This window comes from Musca autumnalis, unplaced genomic scaffold, assembly GCF_047663935.1.
Source record: "Musca autumnalis isolate F117 unplaced genomic scaffold, ASM4766393v1 scaffold_4, whole genome shotgun sequence".
NCBI lineage: Eukaryota > Metazoa > Arthropoda > Insecta > Diptera > Muscidae > Musca > Musca autumnalis.
The window spans coordinates 233736349-233742773 of record NW_027411977.1 but is presented as its reverse complement, the minus strand read 5'-3'; the positions used below and the strand labels follow the sequence as shown (position 1 = coordinate 233742773).

Here is a 6425-nt window from a genome sequence, read left to right as displayed (position 1 = left end):
GATTTTGACTTTAAGGTTTAAGATTTTAAGTTTTAAATTATCCCGGTCTAATGTCCATGTCCAACTTAAATAACTCATGAGCATTTTTGGGTACCGGATTGACCCGAAACCATAGTGGTTCGGTCATCGTCTGCCTACCCAGCATTAAACCTATGATTCTACGTAGGTTTCTATGCTGCTACAACAACAATTCATGAGAATGATAACTTACGAATGGAGTATCCGATTTGGCTGAAACATGGCTTGTCGTAAAATTTCTCAGAACGTACAGGTTATTACAAAAAGATCTATATCGGACAACACCTTCGAGTATCTCTCTCACAAAAGATAAACATTTTCGTTTAAGTGTAGTTCAAAGTCCGGCTTTAAGGTCGTAAAGGGGTATTTCATGTATAGAAGACTTATTTAGGTATTCTTCTGTCCATAGAAGACATGTTAGGGTGTCTTCTTTCAATAAAGACTCATATAGAAGTTCTTTTCTCTATGGAGGACCTGTGCCTGTAGAAAAACTCTTTTGCGAGGGATTGGAGACTTCTATGGTAAATTTTCTATCTATAGAAGTCCTCGCCAGTAGGCCTCCTATGTTTACAAGATCCCTTTAAGAAGTCCCTTTCTCTAGAAGTATCTTTAAGCTATATATTAGCTAAAGAAATTCCTTTGACATAGTGTGACTATGGTACCTGTAGAAGTTCGCGTTATGAATGACAGTTGATAATCTCTTATATGAACGTAGGGAAGAGGTGGCACAAGCCGGCCTTTGAAATGAAAATTGCTTATACGAGGGCGGTTCGGAAACTTCTTAGCCTATCAATGAAAGAGAATAGTTAGTTTTTCAAAATATTTTTATTTTTCATATAATCTCCTGAAACTCGTAGATTTTTTGGATATTTTGCTCCCAAAAAGTCACATTAAATCTAATAAAAGACCTCCCTTCGTAAGTGAATTTTAGTTTATACTGGTTTTCCTTTATAAGGTATGTATTCGAAGTCTTCAGGAGACTTCTTTAGAATATTTCCTATTTCTAAAATCCCTTATTAGGACTTATTTCTATGAAAGACTCCAATAGGTAGATTTTCATCTAAAGAATACTAATTTAGAAGATTTTCTGTCTATAAGAATCCTTTAGGGGCTCTAATATGTAAAGCAATTCCTTTTTGAGAGACTCACTAGCTATAGAAGACCTCTCATGGAAGTCTTTTATCTCCTCAAGGTATATTCTATCTATAGAAAATACATATGTACATATATTCTAACTCTCAGGGAGAACTTCTATCCACAGAAAATAATAAAATAATAATGTTATTGTCTATAAAATATTAAATGTAATAGATATTTTGGCGGTTGAGCCCCCAAGTGGTCTTTTCTATATAGGCGATCCCTTCAGAAATTATTTTTTGCCTCGAAACCAAAGTTTGCCATCTACTTTAGAATACATATAAATAAGTTCTTCCATAAGTCCGTTTAGTTTCAGAATATCACTTTAGCTATAGAAGATCAGTGTAGGAATTATTTTGCAATTTCTCTTTAGGAGTATAGAAGATCTATTTAGAAGGTAGAATATGATTTTAGGATGTCTTCTGCACATAAAGACCATTTTAGGAGGTCTTCTGGTGTAGGAAATTTTTTGAAATTTCTCCTTAGGAGTATGGTAGACCTTTTTGGAAGGTGCAAGATGATTTCAAGATATCTTCTGAACATACAAGACGATGTTAGCATGTCCTCTGGCCATAGATAAAAAAGCCTTCGAGAGTTCTTATATATACATATGTAATGAAGATTGTTATATGGATCTATGGTTAGGTTTTTAGTTTTTATAGAAAATCACCTAAAATGATGTCTGTCAATAAAAGATTGCTCAATGAAGCCATAAACGGCTTCTAGGAGTACGTTGGATAGTAAAAGACAAGCTTAGAAATTCTCATTCAAAAAACTACATCTGTCTTCGTGGACCTGCCTTTCCATTACTATGGTAATAACCCACGTTTGCCTTCCTCTTCTTTCATAAAGCAGTGGCACAAACCCGTTATAGAGAATTCAAAATTCCAATTTATGGTGTTATAATACATATAATCTTAAAAAGAAATACCATTTAGGCGTTTTAGGGGGGAAGGCATCACAACCAGTGGGTCTAATTTTTCCACAGACAGAACAATACTGATCTATCTCGCTTTAGCCTGGCTCTAATGACCCGCACATGGAATATCTGTACTCCAGATACTGTTATTGCTCATCCTGGAGTAATTTCATTCGGTCCTCGAAATGATCAAGTAAATATAGTGTTCACTGAGCATACTGATAGGCTCAACGTTTTGCACGGTCAATGAGGACAGGGTAATAGTTCGCCAGATGTAACCATCGTGTCACCTGGTCTGACAATGTTCACCGCTTCAGTGATCACAAATCGGGAAGCAGAAATGCCGTTCCCTAGACATCATAATTGCTGTAGCCGCTCGCTATGTACCTGTGAAGTCAAACTTCTTAGCAGATGGGACGGGATATGACCTATGAATCATGGAGCTGACATTGCCAGTTAACAGGTTGGTCGGTCAGCATAAACGGAACAAGTGCTTAAATCATCTGAAGAGTTGCAACTTGCAACATTGCAGCCGTAAAAAGTGAATTGTGGGCAACGATTAAATAACTCTCGAACCCTGGAAGGAAGATAGGACCTCAGTCATGTTTGGAGACGTTACGCTGACTGATCCGATGAGGTGCGCAAGTAATTTTTATCGACCGAGTATGATATGGCGAAGATACGAGTACAACATCGCATTACATCTCTTTCTAAAGAGAAGGAACCTGCATCAACACTAAATCATCCAAATTGTTGGTCTCTGATGGAATCGTTCCCGAAGTCTGGGAAATGGGCTAGGTGTTCCCGCTACTGTAGACAGCTAAAGATGCCCACAAAAGATTTCGCTTTTGTCGCTCGTAGAAAAGACTGTTAAGACATTACTCTGGACTTCGGAAACAAGACATCCAAGAGTGAACAGGGAGTTCCCCAAGGTGTATCTCCGTGTTTTTATACCCTACACCACTATGTGGGGAGGGGTATTATAAGTTGTTTTTGCCAAAAGTTTGTAACGCATCGAAATAATGGTCGTAGACCCATACTTATATATACCAAAATGAATGTCTCGACGAGCTGAGTCGATCTGGCTATGTGTGTCCGTCCGTCCGTCCGTCTGTCCATCTAAACCTTGTAATCACGCTACAGGTCGCAATTTTGATCGATCGTCACGAAATTTTGGATATTGATGGGGTACCGGAGGGGAAGAAGCCTATTGATTTTGGTGATGGTCGGATAATATTCAGGAGTCGAAATAAGCGAAAAGCTTATGTGGAGAAAAGTCGACGTTTTTCTTATGCGAATATTTGCGCTTCAAGTAGGAGTATTCCAAAAGGAAAGCCCGCCAATGGAAGAAGAACAGATGTCCTTTATATTGACGCAAAGTATGTTGGCGTAAGTGGGCAAACAACCGAGATATCGCAAAATATATTATAAAATATAATATATCCAATTTTTCCATTTTTTGTAATCACGCCACAGGTTGGAATTTTTATCGGATAGTCACGAATTTTTGGATGTTGATGGGGGCCCCACAAAGGAAGATGGCTATTGATTTTGGTGATAGTCGGATAATATTTAAGGATCGGAATGGGGAAAAGCTCATGTGGAGACAAATTCAAAATTTTATTCTTTGTGAATATATCGATTTCTAGTAGGGTTATTTCAACGGCAAAGCCTGTCAATGGAAGAAGAAAATATTACCTGTGCATTAGTGTAAAGTAGGCTGGAAGGTGGTCAAACAAGGGATATACCACCAATAGTCGGTAATGCATCCAATTCTTCCATTCTACAGGTCGAAATTGTGATCGGATGGTCACAAAATTTTGGTTGCTTATGGGGGCCCAGAGAAAAAGAGGCATATTTTTTTCATTAAAAACCAAAATATGTTTGATGGTGGTCGGATTATGTTCCTCAAATAAATGTTTACCAGTGAAAGCTTATGCACAGGGGTAGTGGTGTAGGGTATCACATGGTCGGCCCCGTCCCGACTATAGCCTTTGCTCACTTGTTTTAACATCTACCTCTCCAGTATTCCAACTTCTCCAGATGTTATTGAGCTCGTAACGTATGCGGATGATTGAGAGATCTTAGCGTCAGGTTCCTTCTCTAATGTCATTGTGAAAGAACTAGAATGCCCACCTGAGTACTGCAGTTGACAGCCTTCATAAGGAGACAAAAATTCTTCCAGTACAGCAACACTCTGGCATGCTCTCGTAGCAGTATTTGCTCAGTTGTTGCCATGAGTGTCATCCTAATCATCATATGGTGGATAGGACCCCACCACCCAGACATACATAGATGATCCCGTTTGGTTTGATGTCTTGCGTATACAGAGGCGCGTGCCCTACAGATCATTTCATCAAACCAATGTTATCCATCTAAATTGAAAACATTGTTTGACATACGATTCTCTAACGCATTTTTTGAGTTACCGACAAATTTCAGCAAAATTAAAATGCTTATAATTTCGGTAATTATTCGGTAAGTTAGCGACGAATAAAAAGTAGGCGTAAAGTTCTACTGATAGCAACAGTGTTGCCAACTTTTATTTATTTTATTTGCGTTTTAATGTAACCGATGTTTGACGGTAACTTAAAAGCTGAGTTAGAGAATCGCACTAGTGATCCCCTTCTTAACCAACATTGTTTTAAGATCATTTTTGAGCCTTAATTATAAAATAATTTTAGTCGAGATCATTAAAAACATTACATTAATTTTGGGTTTCTTTTTGAAATTTCTCAATAAACTAAAACTTTACAATTTTGCAATTTCTTTTTTAACATCTGGAGAGAAAGTGGTCCCCTTTGTTTGTTCCCAAATTATTTTAAATAAATAAAACATAATTGGATTTTTCTAATGTAATTTTTCATTTAATATTAAATGCTTTTAAAATATTTTTATTAATAAACATTGAGAAAAAAAACAATTAAACAAAATCATTTAAATTTTCAAGAACCAAATTATAGATTTTTTAAGGAACTCGAATAGCTATAGTTCTTGTTTTTGGTTGAATCTGCAGAGTACCTATCCCCTTCCCCAATTATTCCCAAAAAATAAAAGAAAATACTTTTGTTGTTGTTGTTGTTATTTTGCTAATTAATGCTAATTGCTTTTAACAATATTTTTTTCTTTACCAAAAAATTATGCAAAAACAATTTTAATTTTTTTTAGATTCAGAAAATTTAAGATTTTTTATAACAAAAAAAACTAATTTTCTTTAAATATGTAACAAAATCATTTACATTTTTAATTACAAAAATTAAAGATTTTTTGCTCCTCTCTCCACTGCTGCTGTCGCTTGCTGCTTGCATTAAAAAACTTTTCAGGAACTGCCTTGAGTTATGGTTCCTTAGACAAAGTCGATGTGACCAAACTATGTCTGTGAGGGAAAACCAATTAACGTCTTGAGATCCTTCGTTTGTACGATGAAAAGCTAATGAAGCTGCTTTTTATGTTGAAGCTAATGCTTTGATTTCAATGATGCCAAGAAATCTATTTTCCAATAGATTCTGATGATTATCAAGCACTTGTTGCGAGTTTAAGCTTGGGCCCAACGATCCAAGAAATTCCATTCAATTTGATAGGGTTCAATGTTTTGACGCTGCACCGAAGTCCAGAAGAAGGTACCGGCATTGGTGCGGGCAAAATGCACGGGAACATAGAGATTATTCTTGTCAATGAATTGCAGTTGGCGGCTACCATCTTCATTGATGACCACAATGGCTTCACCGCTTTCACTGTGTTGCAACTCTTCCATGAGACGATTTTCCAAATGTTCATTGGCCATGTTGTCCATGTCATTGTTGAGCCAGTCGAATTCACATTCCTTCTCCTCGGAGGCAATGTAAGAACTGCGTTTTTGGTTTGGCGGCTTTCGATTTGAAGATGCGGCCCAAGACAGGCTTTAGCATGTTCTTCAAACGGCGTGAGGGTGAGACCTTTGATTTGTAAATGGTATAGGTTTGGTTGTTGTAGAAGCTGGTGGTGTTCTTGCTGAGATTCATGTTGGCGTTCATGATGAGATATTTTTTAATAAATCCAAGAAAATTGCTTGAAGTTGTTTATGGTTTGAATGCTTGTGAGCGAATGATGCTCTACTCCTGGATTACCCAGCTATTTATACTCTCTCTTTAAGAGAAGCCAAAACTGTATGAACTCTCTATGCCAAGGGAATATTCTCAGCCAATCACAAGTGTGGAAAAAATGCAGGTGTTCAGTTTCAAAATTTCTCACGTTCGGGATGCTGAACAGTAAAGCAAAGCAAACGCGCACACAAATACTCCCTTAAGAAATAAATCTTAAGGGCCCCAGCAGATCACTTGTGCGTGTTTTGGATGTGTGTGTGCGAGTTGTT

The 6425-nt window shown here is 37.1% G+C and overlaps 1 pseudogene; it reads right to left on the bottom strand.

Annotated features, from left to right (window-relative positions):
- Positions 1–5609: 5609 nt before the first annotated feature.
- Positions 5610–6087, bottom strand: LOC141403284 (uncharacterized; annotated as a pseudogene).
- Positions 6088–6425: the final 338 nt, after the last annotated feature.